This window comes from Panthera onca, chromosome B2 (assembly GCF_046562875.1).
Source record: "Panthera onca isolate mPanOnc1 chromosome B2, mPanOnc1 haplotype 2, whole genome shotgun sequence".
NCBI classification, from domain to species: Eukaryota; Metazoa; Chordata; class Mammalia; order Carnivora; family Felidae; genus Panthera; species Panthera onca.
The window spans coordinates 3,363,269-3,382,400 of NC_138343.1; the positions used below are offsets into that span (position 1 = coordinate 3,363,269).

A 19,132-nucleotide genomic window follows, 5' to 3' on the forward strand; every position below is an offset into this window, starting at 1 on the left:
GGTGCCCCCAAACCCGGTAACTTTGAATGATTTTTCTTTGTACGTATCCTCACTCACGATGACTCTCTTTCTCTTACACTTTTTATTGTTAAAATAACAATACAGAAAACTCCGTAACTGGTAACCACACATAACTGAAACCCGGAGTCCAAGTTCCTTCCCAGGCTGCAGGCAGGGGTTCCCGGGGGTGGGGGGAGGGGGTGGGGGGTGCTTGGGGTCCGCTTCTCTTCTGACCTGGAAAAGCTGGGGACCCCCAGACCTGCCGGGCCATGCTGGAAACTCCGCCTAGCGCGGGTGGCGGACCGTCCCAGTTTACTGCCGGGCGGGGTGACAAAGGGAGCCCTTTGGGCGTCCCTGTGACTGGACTTCGTGTCCCCGCTTCCGCTCTGTGTGCCAGTGCTCAGGGACCGTGTCAGTCTGCCGAGCGAGTTTGTTTTCCTCCTCGTGTACCCTGACGTCCGTCACTCTTTCCCCTTCCCAGCATTTGTCTGGGACTAGAAGGTGCTCACTGCAAAATGATCTGTCTTCAAACCCATCGTGAGAAATTCGCGGCAGGACCGCGCTGTGACTGCATCGGTCAGAAACGGCAAAGCTGGAAAACCCCTCCCGTAACCCAAACTCGGACGGGTCTCAATGCTGCCGGAAACAGAAGCGAAGCAGTATTTCCTAGAGGGCAGGATCTTCAGTCTTACTTTTTCTCCTGACATCGAGTGGACAGCATAACTTCTGGTTCATTTTTTTGAAAAATAAGTTGATTAGATATTTATTTTAAAGGAATTAATGAGCAGCCCACAATGTGCCCAATCCTGACCTAGGTACCTGGAGGTACCAGGTGTCCTGAAAAATCGGACAAGCCTGGGGAAGCAAAGGGCATGTGCGCTGATTTTTATAATATGATTGCACAAAATAAGTTATTTTTTTAGTGTTTATTTTTGAGACAGAAAAAGAGAGACAGAGACAGAGAAAGAAGGGGGGAGAGGGGCAGAGAGAGAGGGAGACACAGAATCGGAAGCAGGCTCCAGGCCCCGAGCTGTCAGCACAGAGCTGGATGCAGGCCTCAAGTTCACCAACTCCAAGATCATGGCTTGAGCCAAAGTTGGAAGCTAAACAGACTGAGCCCCCCTGCCCCCCCCCCAATTTATTTTTAAGATTGCCAAATAAAACTACAGAGATAAATGCTCATGCTTTTTCACAGATGCATACAAATGAGACAATTTTGCAACTCCTAATGATTAGGAAAGACTGTCAGAAGAAGTGATCACCGATCTGAGACTTGGTAGATGAAAAGAAATACATTGGTGGAGCAGAGGTGTAATGAGGCCTGGGGGTGGGGAGGGGGGATCGGCATTAGGGGCAGCAGGGTAGGTCCCCAGCCAGGGCACATGCCATGGGACCTAGGAGTCATGAGCACTCATTAAGTTGAGTTGGTAGAGAAATAGGATTTCAGTTAAAGATATGACGAATTGATGAATTTCCAGGTCTTATTTGGGAACGAATTGTAGAGAACAAACATTCTCCTTTATTATATTTAAATACTCACCTCTCCCAGCAGAGTTTCATAGCACTGTTTATGATTTTTATTTCTAACAGAGGTCAGTATTCCACTACAAGAGATCTACAAAATAAGTCTTCTGAGACATAACATTCCTTCCAAATGGCTCACAAAAGGAGACATCAGCCCGTTAGACCTTTATGGGGAGAAGCAAGAAACGAAGGAAATGAAACTGATTGTTTGAGAAATGTTGTGCACATTACCAAGAGTGGGGAGCATGGCACTTATGGAGTATGATAAAAGCTTTAAAAGTGTTTTTTAGAAGGTAGAAGAGGGGCGCCTGGGTGGCGCAGCGTCCGACTTCAGCCAGGTCACGATCTCGCGGTCCGTGAGTTCGAGCCCCGCGTCAGGCTCTGGGCTGACGGCTCGGAGCCTGGACCTGTTTCCGATTCTGTGTCTCCCTCTCTCTCTGCCCCTCCCCCGTTCATGCTCTGTCTCTCTCTGTCCCAAAAAAAAAAAAAAAATAAAATAAAATAAAATAATAAAAAAAAAGAATGTAGAAGAAATAGGGCAGATAAACAAGAAAATCTCAAGTCTTGGGGTTTAAGGTTTTTTTCCAGCTGTATTATTTTTTTAGAGTTATCTAACTAGTAAGTGCACCAAGAGTTTTCGGATTTAAAAGCACTTTTTTATTTTATTTTTTAAATTTACATCCAAATTAGTCAGCATATAGTGCAACACTGATTTCAGGAGTAGATTCCTTAAAAAGCATTTTTAAAAAGCAGTTGCCTCCAGCTTTTTTTTTTAAAAAGGAAGCTTGTGTGTTTTGCCATTCTTTTTTATCCTCTCCTCTTTCAGATACAATCATATTACTCCTCCTTCCAAAATTTCTGGTATATTCCACAGTCCCTTAACACATTAAAAGGAGAAAACAGTTATAATGTTAACTGATTTACACTAATTTATATTAGAGTTTCCCCCTCGTTCCTTTCTTTCATTTCTTTTGAACTGGATTGGATGAAAGGCAAATGAGTAGACAACTCCAGGTTTACTAATGGGTGTGGAAAATAGTTATAAACATATAAAAAAATAGAACTCAAAACCACAACGACTGAGGTGCTGGGAAAACTGGACAGCCTCGTGCAAAAGAATGCAGGTAGATCATTATTTATACCACACAAAAATTAACCCAACATGGGTTAAAGACTTGAATGTAGAAATTCTGGAAGAAAACACAGGCAGTAGGTTCCTTGACATCAGTCTTAGCTGTCTATGTGTTTGTGGGTCCAACTCCACATGCAAGGGAAACAAGCAAAAATAAACAAATGGGACTACATCAAACCAAAAAGCTTTTGCACTGCGAAGGAAACCATCCGTTAAAATGAAGACAACTTCCTGAATGGAAGAAGATATTTGTAAATCATCTACTTGATAAAGCGTTAATACCCCAAACATATAAAGAACTCACACAACTCAACAATAAGAAAACAACCTGATTGAAAAATGGGCAGATGATCTGAATAGATATTTTTCTAACGAAGTTATACGGATGGCCAACAGGTACGTGCAAAGATGTTCAACATGACTACTGGAAATGCAAATTAAAAGCAAATGAGATATCACCTCACACCTGTTAGAAGAATGGTCATCAAAAAGGCAAGAAATAACAAGTGTCGGAGAGAACGTGGAGAAAAGGGGTCTCTCACACACTGTTGGTGAGAAAGGAAATTGGTGCAGCCACTCTGGACATCAGTATGAAGATTCCTAAAGAGATCAGAATAGATCTTCCGTATGATCCGGCTATTCTACTTCTGGGTACTTACCCAAAGACTATGAAGACACTAATTGGAAAAAATGTATACGCTCTTACATCCATTGCAGCATGATTTTTTTCCTAATTTTAAAAACATGTTTTCGTTTATTTTTGAGACAGAGAGAGACAGATCCTGAACAGGGGAGGGGCAGAGAGAGAGAGGGAGACACAGAATCTGGAGCCTGTGGGGCTCGAACTCCCGGACTCACGGACTGTGAGACGCTTAACCGACTGAGCCCCCCAGGCGCCCCTGTTGCAGCATGATTTACAATAAGCAAGACACAGAAACGACCTGAGCGTTCGTCAGTAGATGAGTGGATGGGGAAAATGTGGTATATATAGAGTGGAACACTATTCAACCATAAAGGAGAATGAAATCTTGCCATTTTTGACAACATGGATGGACCTTGAGGATGTTACACTTACGGGAAAGAAGTCGGAGAAAGACGAATACTGTATGATCTCGCTCATATGTGAGAATCTGAGAAGCAACACAAAGGAACAAACAAAACAATATAAAAACCAACTCATAGATGCAGAGAGCAGGCTCGTGGTTAGCAGGGGGGAAAGGGGATTCGAGAGCAGGCAGAATGGAAGAAGAGGGTCAGTTGTATGGTAATGAAAGGTAACTAGAATTTTGGCCGTGATCACTTTGTAGTACATACAGATGTCTAATTATAATGTGCACTTGAAAGTTATCCGGTATTATATACCAATTTTACCTTGGGGGGGGGGGCAAAAGCCACAACCACTGAAGCTAGATCACTAAGTCACTAGCCTTTCTAAGCCAAATAGGGTCCTGGTAACAGTGGCATAGACATCAGTCACCAGAGACTTGTATAAATGCTGGATTTCAAGCCCCATCCAAGATGCGGTGAATTAAATCTTTCATTTTAATGGAACGCAAGGTAATTCGCGTCCTCACCAAGGTTTGAGAACCATGGCTCTGGTCCAACACACGATTCACTATTCGGTGGGCCAAAGAGCTATCTGATGCAAAATTGGGGATGGGGGAGGGGGAAATGGCCATTCAAGGAGCCAGTCAAGAAAAACAGCTGTTTACAACGTCCTAGTTGGGAAAGATTCTAGGGGGCGAAAATAACGAAGACAGTCACAGAGATCATATATAACCTAAGTGGTGAGTGCCTGAGGTTTGGTCTAAAATGGCAAAAGAAGACCAAGGGGCAAACCCCACTTTTCCTAGGCAATCCCAGTGCCCGGATCATAGTCATAGAACAAGATCTGAGTTTCTCAGCTCTCAGCACAGATATTTCGGCATTTCTATCACTGTCCTACTGGGAGAAGTGTGTTTTTGTTTTTAAAGAAGAGTCTTCCCCTAATGCTGTCCCTTCCACCTCTGGTGCTTCAGGGATGTGAATTCAAATTCTCTCCACTTCTCAGCTACTAAATCACAAAAGCTCGTGTGGAAAGGCCCCGCTGGGAGTCGAACCCAGGATCTCCTGTTTACTAGACAGGCGCTTTGACCAGCTAAGCCACGGAGCCCACAGCGGGAGCAGTCTCCTTTGTATGTAATTTGAGGGTGATGTCACTGTTTGGTCTGACCAATGTGGTTCTCAAGAATGTTTACCCAACAAAAGCGCATCCAAACTAATTCTCAGGATCTTTATCACGTTTTCTTACTTTCTCCCGAAAGGTGCACAGCAGTGTAGATACACTGCACCAGGAATAAAAACTTCCTCAGCCACTGGACCGTTGCAGTAGGCAGCCAGACGGTCGCACTTCCCGGAGTCTTTACAACTGCTTGGCATGGAAGGTGGATTCAGCTCGGACTCTGCCACACGGGGGACAATGGTGCCTCTCAGCCGCGCCGACCCAAGCAACGAGGATCGCCGCGAGGCTTTCCTGAAGTGAATCACTTGGCAAAATGCTGGCGCTCAGGCGCTGGCGGTTTTCTTCCTTTTGTCGCTCAGCGGTGGCCGTTTATCCCACGTGAAACTATGTTCCGTATTTGCGGAGAGTGGCAGTCTGCTGTGGCACATGGGAGGCATTAAAAATACACCACGCTTCTTAAATTCCACACCTGGCATGCTAACAGGAATTTAAGTAGAAACTTGGAAAAAATTAAAAAAGAAATTATATATGAATATCAAAACACATTAGAACTTTACTGGCTTATTATTTTCTTACACTTTCCCTCCAAGCAATATTGGATAGACGTTTTCTTACTCTCACCCTCCTTTTTCCTCTTTAAAGTTGACAGCGATCCCCTTCTTTCCGAAAAACAGATACTAAACATTACCCGGGAAAAGGCATATGTTCTCATTCCAAGAAACTGGAGTTGGACAAATCCTTGAGATCGTTTCTATCCTTGGGAAAACGCTGGGGGAGTGCGCTGTGACACGCGCCAGTTAAACACACGGATCTATAATACAATCCCACAAACTTCTAGAAATAATTCCTCAGCCCTTGGTTGGGAGCAGAGTCACTGGGCCCTGGCTGCTGGCCCCGCCCGCGACATCCAGGCAGGGGTGGGGGTGGGGAGGGCAGGTGGCGGTGGTGCAGAAAGCCCTTAGCTGGAAGAGGACAGGCGGTAGGGAAAAGCCCCAAAGGATCAGTGAAGGCGACCTCCAGGCCTGGTCCTGCAAAGAGGAAGTTCAGGTGACAATTTTGCAGCACTTCCTGGGGGCGGGAAGTGCAAATAAAACGGAAAAGAGTGACACGAGGGAACTGGGAAACTGAGGGTTGAGGCTTAAAACCAGCAGAGTCCAGAGTCTGGTGTTGCCGGAGAGGGAGAAGACAAATCTGATATGCCAGACCTACAGGGAGTCCCAGCCCTGCTCCCTGGTAGCTCCCGCCTGTACAATCCATAGGGAGGGTGTAATCAACCATTCGTAAATGTAAATAACAGCCCATACTTGACGTAGAATAGTCAGGAAATTCCACCTCCTCTCTCTTCGTATTGAGATAAACGTAACCGCTTTCTCGACACAGGTGGAATTAGGTGCTGGTTGTCTTCCTGTACGACCAGAAAGTGGGGGATGATTGGATTAGGGAGGCTTTGTCTTGTGTGTGAACCTTACTTCCACTGTGTACTGTGGTCAACATCAGGAGAGACGAGGGAACAGCGGAGCCAATTTCTCTCCGAGTCATTCTCTGCTCGCCTAAATCGTGGAGGAAGAAAGACACTTGCTAAAAGGACAAGAGCAAGCCAGCCCGTGGTTGAATCTTGAAAGTCTGGGTTGATTTTTAGACGAGATACTCACTGCGTCCCTCAACCTTCTCCAGGAAACACCTTCAAAACGCCTTTCTCATTAGCAAGCATCTGTGGTCCAGGAAGATGTGATTGGTTTAGAGACACAGACAGACACGAGGTGCTCAAATGTGTGATTCGGGGACTCAGACCGATTCATCTTGTGCTCAGTTTCCAAGACGTACATTCCTTTATTTTTTCATAATAAAGAGCAAGTGATGTTATTCTTTAGAACATTTTTATGTATGATAGGATGGATGTCATTCCCCTAAGGTCTTTTTGCTTTTGCATGTATCTTCGTGTCTATCTCCTTTCGAGCTTGTGAAATACCATGTTGCAGTTGGTTGATCTCTGCACTTTCACCTAAATTTGATTTGTCATATCCCTGAGGATGTGAATGAATCCTAAGACTTATAGTTTTTAACTCCTGATGGTGACTGCCAAGTTGATTCATTTACTTTTTGGTATCCTATCAATTTAAACAGACAAAATACTGCGAAGATATCGTATGTTATTCTATCATTCGAGAAAGTAACCAAGCAATAAATCCAGCATGCAAGAAACTGTAGCAGAGGTTAGAAATAGCACACCCTCAGAGGACGATTACATGTGTGGGAGAAAACATGTTTTTTAATATGGTAGACTAAATAACAATCCACTATCACGATATTCTATCCTACATGTTTCTCTTTTTTTTTTATCCTCTGTGTTTCTCTCTCTCTCAAACTATACTGCAAACAGAGGGACCAAGCCAATTGCATTAGTAAACCTCCCTCACTGCATTTTTGCATATAATAGACACCAAAGGCACTAATATATTTACAACTCGTGTAAGGGTTAAATTGTAGAGTGGGGCTAAGCTAGAGCTTGAGAGATAACAGCTTTGTGCTGACACCGTAGCTTGAGAAATAGCTTTGTTTTGACACTGAAGGTTAAGAGATAACAGCCTTGCTTTACTCTTGTAAATTACACTTCATACTCTTGTAAATTAGGCTTCACCAATTAAGGGAACAAAAGTTCAAAGAAAAGTGGGCCAGAGGCAGGGTCAAGGACATCAACTGGTTGCGACTTAATCGCAGAAAGTCTAAAATAATCACCCCATCTGGGAACTGTTTCCACCTCATCTGGGGACTATTTCTTTGTTCTGTTCCCAGGTGATGATAAGACGATGTGGTCGGCTATAAAAACTCTGTACCCCGGCTGTTCGAGGCCGCACTCTGATCAAAAGTGTCGGTCCCGATCGGTCGGCCTTGCCTCTCGTAGCAACAAACTTTGCTGTGACTGTCACTGGTGCCCTTAGCATTCTGTTTCAGGAGTCGTGTGCATGCAACACTGGTAAATAACATTGAAAATGTTTAGATGCACATAAAAAATAAGTAAGAACCCTCAATAGAAACTCTCAACATTCCAGGCTACACAGAAACTAGTTATATTTAATGTTTTTTTTCAGAAATTTCTTGAGCTATAGGTCTCACTTGAACAGAACTGCTTTAACTGATTTATATTAAATACTGAAATTTTATAATAAACGATAAGAGCAGTAAAGAAACTGTTTCTAACATGAACACACAAAGGAACCCCTGGGACATAAAGGGAAAATGCCATCATTTAAGAAGTCCTGATATTATTGTATACAAAAAGCAAACAATTTGAAAAGGGACATCAAGCGCTTTGTAAGTTATCTTAACTCTTAAGTATGTTTGCAGTAGCCCAATGTAAAAGGATTGGTAGGAGATGTGGGTATAAAGTGTATCTTAACTATTTGAAATTCAGTATTTTACACACATTTCATCCTCCTTTTCCATCCGTTCTTAGTTTCTACATAAATTGGAGTACTGAAATAAGGCACTGTATTTTCTTCTTCGTACATTTTACAAACTGTTACACTTTCAGGGATGTGGGGATTGTCGCTAGGATATTACGGGTGCTCTTGGTCCCGGCCTGGGTGGAGGCTGTCTGGTCTTCCAAAATTCATCTTTCTCACTGCAGCATCTGAAGTTCAAGTTGCCTCCATTTTGGAAGTTGCTTCCACCGAATTCATTAAAACCTCCATGGTCTTTCTCTCCTAGACTTTCATCTAAAAAGAGCCACTCTCTCCTTTCCATGAAAAGTGTCTGGCTGGCTCACACACCTCTGCAATTTACTCTTACTTTTGTAACATGGGTGCCTTGACACCTAGCATGTACTGGAACGTGATATGTATTTGGAACAGCTTCAAGGACTTCATCACACCTTTTGCTACTGGCTCAGGCTCGTCCTGCTGCCCGCGGGAGTGTGGCGGTATTTCTAGAGCGTGTATTGTAAGTCCTGGAGGGGGATCGGGGTACCGGCCGAAATGTCAGCACTGTTCTGGTCTCCAGGCTGTCGAACGCGTGAGATACAGAGCCCCACAGTCCCGCAGAGGACAGTTTAGATACAACACCTGCTGTAACTCACTGACATTCCTGGAAACCACACGCTCTCCTTCGTGCCTTCACGTTGCCACCAGACGTACGTCTGGCTCATGTCTAAAGATCCTTTGTGCTCTTTCTTTGCTCTGATATTCTTTGATGCTCACGTCTAATGAAAGATGAAATAAAGGCTATGTGCGGGCCACGGCTGCTGCTGCTGCTCTCTCTCTCTCTCTCACAGAGGCAGCCCCGCACGTCCACTCAGTCTCCGTGTCTGAGAACTTTTCCTTCCGTGCACGGACATGTGGGGGCACAAAGAAATAAGCCAGCAGCACACATACTTCAGCCATGTCAAGACCGCGAACTTGCCATTCGCGGAGACAAGGAACATAAACAGCCTCACGACCCTTTTCCAAGGTCTTCCAGTTCTAAGCTGATTTCACAGTAACACTAGATATTTATGGTGGGGTTGATGCTGATCTTAATGGATGTGGTTTTTGATCTTGTCTATTGAAACATGCAGGAGTTTCAGGACAAGGGGCAGAGAAGGAGTTCGTGCGGCTGCTGCTGAATTCAAGGATAGTTTCCATGAAATATAAATGCACTTTTTTAGTGTCATCTCAAGGAGGATAAATATATATATATTTTTTTACCTTTGTATTTACTGCTGTATCCCAGAGCCTTGAAAAGTGTCTGGAGCATAGTAAGCTCTCAATAAATATGGGCAGAAAAACAATAAATGTTGACCAGACTAAGAGTGTCCCAGGAGGATAGAAAAATGGAGGGTGTCTCCGAACATTTGAAGTCATTTTCATACTATATTTTCAGGTGACAGTATTCATGAAGACTTTCAAACTTGTGTATGTAAAGTTCATCTGTCCCACACATGCTCCCTGGGCCAAGTTCACAGGACTTCGTTCTCAGTCATAATAACAATCCATACCGAGTTTTGGTCTTCTTTTCTTACCTTGATTCTAGTAAGAGCACCTGGGTAGATAGGTTGCCCTCAGGTTCCATGGTGTAGTGGTTAGCACATCTGCCTTACACGCAGAAGACCCTGGGTTCGATTCCCAGTGGAACCACAAACTTACCTTGGCTTCCATTCAGGAGAGGCTTGGAAGGTTCCTCTTTTCCTTCCAGACACTTAGATAGCCAAGAACCCAGCGGGTTGTGTGCTCAGTTTCCCCTCTGGACACTCGCCTAACTGGGCTGTGCAGTGTGGGACCATGCTGCCTTGCACAGAGGATCTCCCTGGCTTTCGTGATGGTTGGGGGAAAGCCATCAGCAGCAAATGTGGAATATTTTAAATGAGTGCACAGCCAGGGCCTGACTGGAAAGATTATTATTTTAATTCCATCGTAGTTACAATGTTAAGGATTTAAAATTGCAGAAACAACATCTACTTTAGCAGGTTTGAGCATTGTATTAAAGGAAACCCCAAGTGTTGGATACCAGAAACGGGAAGGCTCCAGTTTTCATGCAATTAGACATGTGCAGTTTCCCACAGAAGCAGATTTTAAGGAGAGCAGATCAGACGTTGTTTTGTGGTTTTGTAAGAAAACATGAACTTTCGCGCTCTAGAGGGCAGAGAGTTGCTACAGTACCCACGTGGGAAAATTTGGCACTATTAAATACAATGGAAAACACACTTATTTTTTTTTTTAAAGCACTGTGTAATTTTTAAATGTTTCCTCATTTTGGTGGTAATTTAAAACCTGAGGATAATAACAATCGCCCAGATCTGAATTTCTCCACGTATTACAACACACACACACAACATTAAAGCCATACCTTCTCCCCAACTAGAAGACAGACTTCAAGTTCCCTGTAAAGGAGAACTAAAAACACCGACGTCAAGCAGATGTGCCTTTCAAGAGCTCCCAAAGGCGACTCTCTGTGGAGAATGGAAGGAGCTCCAGAAAAGCCATCTAGAAGTAAGAAAATGGGAACTGAGATCCCAACATTCAGCTAAAATTCCCCTCCTCTCAAATAGAAATTTCAGCTTAAAACACTGGGAAGGAACCCGGGCATGCACGCCAGTCCTCAGGTAGCAGCAGCAGAAACTTCTGGGGGAGAAGAAAGTGAAGAGAAGCCCTCGGCGGAGAGTAGCTGGTAAAGGAAAAAAGGAAGGAGGGGATTCAGAATCCCCCAAGACCAAAGGAAACATAAAAATCGGAAGACACAGAACTCTTTCCCAGTGGATCCCCAGCCCTCTCCCCAAAGACATCTATTAAAGATACTGTATTTTTATGTAGGGATAGAAGAGGATGGCCTTGAACTAGGAATCCTGTAAACGATCCCAAGTCTCTTCCCACAATATCTGAATGAGCTTTATTTATGCAAAGCTACTATAAGAAAACCCCAAGGCAAAATATTTTAGCTGATGAAAATTCCTCCAAAAGTGAAAAAGCAGAAGAAAACTGTAACACAGCTCTCAAAATTGAATCAGGCATCCTCAAATAAGCATTTTTTGGATTTGAAAAAAATCACACGAAGTCAGAAACACAAAAAATTAAAACAAAAAGAAAAAGCGTCAATAAAATGTCATAATAATTAAATTTATAATCCAGGAAGTTTCTGTGATAGAAGTCCAGGACCAGATTGGGGGAAAAACAAGTTATATAAGGGTAAATAGATGGGGGTAACTGTTACAACAAAAATTCAAACCATCCTACGTGTCACAAGAAACTTCTTAAATGAGAAAAGAAATATCAGGGGTGTCTGGGCGGCTCAGTCAGTTGAACTCATTATTAGTTACGGAGAATGCCAATTAGTGCCACAAGGAGATAATACTTTAAGTCTATTTCAATGCTTCAAATAGGCTGTCTAAAATTTAAAAGTCTGGCAATACCAAACGTTGGAGAAGTCTGGAGCAAATGGAGCTCTCACAAAGTATTAATTGGAAAGTAAAATGGCCTTACCATTTTGGAGAATACTTGGTAGCTTCTTATAAAGCCAAACAGACATTGACCGAATGATCCAGCAATTCTACTCCTAGGTGTTTACCCCAAAAGAAATGAAAGCATTGCTGGGTGATTTTATGTGTCAACAAGGCTAGGCCACAGTATTCGGATATTTGGTCAAACACTAGTTTAGATGTCGCTGCGAAGATGTTTTTTGGATGAGATTAGCATTTAACCAGTAGGTTTTGAGTAAAGCAAATTACCCTTCATAACGTGAGTGGCCTCATCCAATCAGTTGAAGGCCTTGAAAAAAGAAAGACCGTTCTCTCCCGAGGAAGGGGGAATTCTGCCAGTACACTGTAAAAAAATTTTTTAAATTTATTTATTTTGAGAGAGAGAGAGACAGAGAGAGTGTGCGCTTGCACGAGAGGGGGAGGGGCAGAGACAGAGGGAGAGAGAGAGAGAGAGAGAGAGAGAGAGAGAGAGAGAGTCCCAAGCAGGCCCTACGCTGCCAGTACAGAGCCCGACGTGGGTCTTGAACCCGTGAATTGTAAGATCCTGACCTGAGCCAAAAGCAAGAGTCAGGCACTTAACCACCTGAGCACCTTGCCTTTAGGCTGGAGCTTTAACCTCAGGTCTTTCCTGCGTCTCCACTCTGCTGATCTACCCCGCAGATGTGGGCTTGCCCGACCCTCACAACTGCCTGCGCCAGTTAAGATCTCTCTCTCTCTCTCTCTCTCTCTCTCTCTCTCTCTCTCTCTCTTTTTCTGGAGAACCCTGACTAATGCAACATACGTCCACACAAAGACTTGTGACATTAATCTTCATATGAAAAAGTCTATTCACATGTGAATGGAAAACAGACGGTGATATGTCTGTACAGGGAGTACAATTCAGCAAGAAAACGGAACAAGCGACTGATACATGCAGCAACATGAATGAATCTCAAAAATATCGGGCTGAGCAAAGGAAGCCGGGAACGTGAGACTACGTACTACATGGTTTAGAAGAAATTCTGGACAAGGGAAAGCCATCATGATAGAAAGAACATCTATAGTCGCCTGGGGCTGGGATGGGGGTATAACAGAGTAGAACAAGCGACTGATACATGCAGCAACATGAATGAATCTCAAAAATATCGGGCTGAGCAAAGGAAGCCGGGAACGTGAGACTACGTACTACATGGTTTAGAAGAAATTCTGGACAAGGGAAAGCCATCATGATAGAAAGAACATCTATAGTCGCCTGGGGCTGGGATGGGGGTATAACAGAGTAGAAGGGGTATGTAAGTTTCCTATTGTGATTGTAACAAATTACCACAAATTCAGTGCTGGAAAACAACATACACTTACTTTCCTCCTGTCCTGGAGGTCAGTCCAATATGGGTCAGCGGTACTGCATTGCTTGGTAAGCTCTAGAGGGAATTTTGTTTCCTTGCTTTGTCCAACTTCTAGATGCTGCTGGCATTCCTTGGCTAACAGCACTGCACCTCTTCACCCTCTATTTCTATGTCACATCTCCTTCTGTGACCCTGACCCCTCTTAGAAGGGCCCTTGTGATGACATTGGACCCCATCTAGATAATTCAGGAAAATCACCTCATTTTAAGATCCTTAGTGACATGTGCAAAGTCCCTTTTGCGACACAAAATAATATATTCATAGACCTCAGGGATTACGAGGTGGACATCTTTGGGGGGACATTCTTCTAACTACCACAAAGCACAGAGGAGGTTTGGGGGATTGTAACGGTTAAATTGTAGTGTAGGGCTAATGTGTAGCTTGAGAGATAACAGCTTTGTTCTGACACTGATAATAAACTTATCAAATTCTACACTTAAAATGGGTGCATTTTATTGTACGTAAATTATCCCATAATAAAGCTTGTTTTAAAATGGAAGAATAAGAATCTTACACACACCGTTTTGAATTCTGCTTTTTTCACATAATCATACATCTCCAGCATTTACCAGACACAGAATACCGGCTAATTATTGCATTCTGAAGAGTGGAGCGATTTAAACAAATTTGTTAATAATGCACAATTTTCTTTAGGGGTCGGGCAGAAAGTGCTTTGCTTTGAACATTTCCACCTGTTCTCAAGTTTCCCCAAGCTGCCTCCCTGTGTGCATTCCCTCCAACAGTGATACAAAAGGTTAGAACGTTTCAGGTTCAACTTTGCTGAATATGCCAACTTTTTTGAAACTACGCTTTCATTTTTCCAAAGGCACAGTATCGAAAGTGTTGCTTGAAAGCTCTCAAAACACTGATAAGATGCCACCTTATATAGCTAAGTGAAGAAGGCAAATTGAGCGCATATGCTGACTCTTAGGGGAAGAAGAGAGAACAAGAGTTTATGTAAATATTTGCTTGTGCAAAGAGAAGTGGAAAGAATACCTAAGGGATCTCCTATAGAAGTTGGAAATCACTACTGGGTGCATGACAGGGGCGGGAGGAGACTTTTCACTGTACCTTTTAATATTTTCTAACTTTGGAACACATGAATATATTTTTACCCTCAAAGTAAACGTTTTAACGGTGAGCCTGCTGTCAGAATGTTTACAACGAAGCTGCCTTTCTTTCCTCCTGTGTCGATATTAATAGGAGCCTGCTTCCCATATAGCTTCAAACATCTCGTTTCATCTCTCATTCAACTAGTGAAGGCCCAAGTGTGGCCGTGCACAAAGTGCGGGTGGTCTTACAATTTCTTCCCAGTTGGAAATGATCCAAACAGGCCAGTTTCCGTTGCAAGAATCAGTTTCCCAATGGAAAAAAAAAATCGCACAAAGGTAATTTTTTTCTTTTTCCAGGTCCCTGCTGACCTTTGTGGACAGAAATCAAACAAGGACCTACTAAAGCAGGGAAGTCAGAGAACCGTGTTCAAATTCTCTAAATTCCGCATTGGTTGAGGCCTGGGGATGAGTCCTAGACTGACGGACTCCGGTGTTTAAACGTAACAAAAGCCGCCCCCATGTGGCCAGTACGGGGTTCGAACCCGCGACCTTGGCGTTATTAGCATCACGCTCTAACCAGCTGAGCTAACCGGCCACCGGGGAAGGTCCTCTCGGTCTGCGGGACGTGTTACATAAGCCAAAACCAATTAAGTTTTTTTTTCCAACACAAACCAAGGAATTCTCTCTCATCCTGGCCCCGCCTCGCCTAAATGTACCCGCTCTACTTTGTTCAATGTCTTTTAAAAGCACTTTCTATTCTAGCTTTCGTTACTTCTTAAAATCATAATAATAACAAGACATGAAGGTCCCACAGCTCTCACGCAAGTGTTTGTTTGACTTCAGCAGTCTGGTCCACCCGGGTCGGGTCGGGGAACTGCGCGCGCAGCGACGGTAAAACGGTATCTGCATGGCCCGTACGGGGATCGAACCCGCGCCCTTGGCGTTATTAGCACCACGCTCTAACCAACTGAGCTAACCGGCCAGCGGGCGAGGAGGGGGCCTCTAGTGTGAAGATGTAGACAAAAATCATGGACACCGGTTCTTCAAGTTGGAGATGGAGAGGGAGGAGAAGGCGAGGGAGGAAGGAGGAGGGGAGGGAGGAGAGGACAAAACAAAAAACCGAAATGCCAAAGACGGACAGTTTTTTAAAAAAAGTCCCGCCTTCTTCCCATTTCGCTCTCCCCCACCGCGGGGATGGGAAAAGCAGCGAAGGTTAACTCGTGGCTTGAATGGACGAACCCTCCTGTCGCGAGTCTCTCAGATCCCGGTTCTGACCCGAGAGGATTCGGACCAAAGCCGCCCGGCGGGGCTTCCTTTCTCCCACCCACGTGTCACAGCCTTGTCTTCCTGAAATTGATTTCCAGTTCTTCAATCTGGACGCAGATCCTTCGTCGGACGTACGTAGTGTGCGTGTTTCTCTTCCGTCTTTTCCTTCCCTTTCCATTTCTTAATGATGTTTTATAATGAGTTTTTTTATGAGAAGTTTTAAATTTTGATAATGCCAATGTATCCTTTTGATAATGTCAGTTTGCTCCTTTTAATGTATTTTATGCTATGCTTTCCTCCCTAAGAAATATTTGCCTACTACAAGGTCATAAGTGATTTTTCTATTTTATAGCTTTAGCCTTACCTCCACTTGTATTAATTTTTGAGTATGGTATGAGATAGGGGTGAGGTTAATCTTTTCCCCCACGCTCTGCAGCTCAGAGAATGCTTGGGAAGAGAAAGTAGTCCGGCACCAAACCCAGACCCATTCAGATACCAAGTTGCAAAGAAGGTTGCAAAAGAGATTGAGAGAAGGTCTGTAGTTTATCCAGTTGTTCCAGGATTATTTGTTTTAAAGACTTCCTCAACTGATTGGCCTAGGCATCATTGTAGAAAATTAATTGATCGTGTGTGTGTGTGTGTGTGTGTGTGTGTGTGTGTGTGTGTCTGCTTCTGGACTCCCGTCCTGCCCCGTTGATCTGTTTATCTACATGCAATGCCCAAACCACGTCGTCTTCATTATTGCAGCTTAGTAGGAAATCTTTTGATCAGGTGGTAGTAGTCCTTCACCTTTGGTCTTCTCTAGACTCAGCGTGAGAGGTTTGTGTGAAGTTGAGAGTCTCTTCTTGTGAGGGCGCCATAGAACAGGCATTTTCACGTGCCCCCGGAGTTCGCGCCCTGGGATAAGGTCATGCTGCACCCGCGCCAGCCCACAAACCTCCAGAGAAGGTGAGAAGCCCCACTGGGTCCCGCTTCCAGGGGGAGTGTGTGTGGCACAAACCAGGGACCCTCAGAATGCAATGTTTCTACATTCCTCGGAACTGTTTATCCTCATTCGAATTCAAGCGTTTTCTAGGATATAGCGCATAACCGGTAAATGAAAGTCACAGGTGGGTGGACCACAAATTTACCAGCCCTCCTGGTCCTGAGAAGTGCTTTGCCATCTTTGATCTGGTAGACCGCTGAGCTTCTGGAGAACCAAGTTCAGGTGAAAACGGCACAGGTTGTGAAACGCAGAACTCACAGGGGTGTGTTTACCAGGAGAGCACCGTCCCCTGGCTCAGGGACAGCACATTCTAGTATAGAGGGGGCCGAATTAGAAAGAAGATAAAACAAGGTAATTTCAGGTGGTGCTTGTGGCTGGGAAGCACGTAAAACAGGTAATGTGACAGGGAGTGACTGGGACACAGAGGCAGTCGGGAAAGGCCTCCTGGAGGTGACATTGGAGTGGAGCCTGAGTGTTAAGAAGGAGTCAGTCATTTAAAGGTCATTGAAGGGAACCACCTCCTGGCAGAGGGAACAGCAAATGCGAGGACTTGAAGTAGGAATCAGCTTTGGACCTGGAGTAAACGAGGAGGCCAAGTGCTTGGCCCCCAGTGTGGGGAGTAGGGGGAGTTGAGTGCAGAGAAGAGTCAAAAGCCAAAGGCCGAAGGGCCTCGTAGCCCCGGGGGAAGAATTCCAACCTTATTCTAGTTCTAATGGGAAGCGGAGGCTTTTAAGCAGAGGTGACCTCATCTACCTTTTGCAAGAACCATCGTGGTTTGCAGGTAAGAGAAGGGATAGTAGGGGCCAAGTGTGGGCCAAGGACGCCAGGAAGGGAGAGTACCTCAGAATTCTCCATCCTTCCCTAATACGGACCCACACAGGCAGTACTGCCGTTCGCCCGGCAGTCTCAGAGTCTCAGCCCAGCGAACTGAGGTGGCCCAGCCTGGTGCGCGGGGCCGCAGACCCGTGCCCAGAGGGCACGAGGCTCTCAGCACACGGGCAGCTCAGCCTGGTGCCGCACTCACCGCTGGGGGAGCTCTGAGAATGCTCGAGGAGGGAGCCGGGCACCAAAGCCAGGTCCATTCAGACGGCAGGTTGAGAAGACGTTTGCAGAAGAGAGTGCGAGCAGCTGCATCCGGCAAAGCCTGGGAAGCGCTGACGTTAGACCTGGTTCTTTCATCCCCCACGGGCACCGAGCACCCTCCATGTGTCAGGCCTCGGAGCTCGGGTAAACACACACGCTAGGCCTCAGCTTGGGGCTGTCCCCACAGGGAGGACCCGGAGAACGGAGCTGGGATTAGGGGGGTCAGTGGGGACAGTCAGGACTCAGGGTTCAGAGTCCAGACAGGCGAGCAGGGACTTCCTCACAGGACTGCGGGCTTGTGGCTTCTCTTACCAACCCCAAACCTTGTCCTCCTTGTCCTGACTTGTCTCCCCCTGCCCTCCCCAGCCCCCCAGCGGCACTTGCCTCCCTGACTCGCTACTTCCTGTTCCCAAGGCCGTGCTCAGAGTGAACCAAGGCTCAGCAGACACCCCTGAGGGTGGGCGCACCCCCCCCCCCCCCCCCGCCCAGAGCCTGGGGCTCCCCTATCATGAAGGCTGGACCAGGGCCCTAGACTCCCAGGGCGGGAAGCTGGAGGTGTGGCACTGTGGGAAACGGCGGTGAGGGAAGGGCTGGGAAGGAGATTAAGAGCCGGGACAGAAGCACAAAGATTAAATGGCAGGGGAGAAACCAAAAAGGTCTCAGAGACAGAGAAGGCAGCGAGGAGAGACAGGAGAGTCTGAAGAGAGGGAAACTGAGGCAGAGACGGAGGAGGAAAGGCAGAAACCGGCCGCTGGGGAGCTAGCCGGGGCAGACAAGCTAGAGAGGAGGCGAAGAGGGACACTGACTGAGAGACAGGACACCACGGACATAGACTGCAGCACAGAAATAAACAGGGGGACAGAATGACCCACAGACAGATGGAAATGAGGATATTCAGAGAAACAGGAGACCGGCTGGGAGACGGACAGAGACAGAGACCAGGAGAAAGCAAGAGCCCGAGGAAGAGGGGCCCCGGGAGGGGGACAGTGAGAAGCAGGGACAGGGCCTGAGCGGGGAGGGAGGGGCTCAGCAGGGCACCCAGCCCAGGAGCCGAGCAGAATTTGAGCTGCAGCACATCTGACATCTGACTTAAAATACCAATATTCCTTGGGGCGCCCGGCGGGCAACGTCAGTTAAGTGCCCTGACTCTTGATTTCGGCTCAAGTCATGACCTCCTGGTGGTGAGGTTGGCCCCAGGGTCCCGCTCCGAGCTGAAGAGCTGATGTGAAGCCTGCTTGGGCTTCTCTCTCCCGCTGTCTGCCCCTCCTCCGCCCCAGAGAGAAGACGGCTGAGTGAGAACCAGGAAGCGAGTTCTCCCCAGACACCTGACTTTCCGGTGCCCTGATGTCACGCTTCCCAGTGTCCAGAACCACGTGTGATAAATATCTGTCGTTTATAAGCCACCCAATCCACAGGGTTCTGTTATCGCAGCCCGAACAGACCAAGATGGAAGCTGACTCCCTGTCCCTTTGGGACCCGAAGAACCTACCAAGGTTGCTGTGCTTTTGAAAGCAGGACAAAAAATAAGTCAGTGGGAG

At 45.8% G+C, this 19,132-nt stretch overlaps 4 non-coding genes across 4 annotated transcripts; 1 reads left to right on the forward strand and 3 right to left on the reverse strand.

Annotated features, from left to right (window-relative positions):
• Window positions 1-4,734: 4,734 nt before the first annotated feature.
• Window positions 4,735-4,808, reverse strand: TRNAT-AGU (transfer RNA threonine (anticodon AGU)). Its single transcript has one exon. It is a non-coding gene; the product is annotated as a tRNA-Thr (tRNA).
• A 5,107-nt stretch (window positions 4,809-9,915) lies between these two features.
• Window positions 9,916-9,988, forward strand: TRNAV-UAC (transfer RNA valine (anticodon UAC)). The gene has a single exon. It is a non-coding gene; the product is annotated as a tRNA-Val (tRNA).
• Window positions 9,989-14,781: 4,793 nt separating this feature from the next.
• Window positions 14,782-14,855, reverse strand: TRNAI-AAU (transfer RNA isoleucine (anticodon AAU)). The gene has a single exon. It is a non-coding gene; the product is annotated as a tRNA-Ile (tRNA).
• Window positions 14,856-15,168: 313 nt separating this feature from the next.
• On the reverse strand, window positions 15,169-15,242 carry TRNAI-AAU (transfer RNA isoleucine (anticodon AAU)). Its single transcript has one exon. It is a non-coding gene; the product is annotated as a tRNA-Ile (tRNA).
• Between the last annotated feature and the right edge of the window lie 3,890 nt (window positions 15,243-19,132).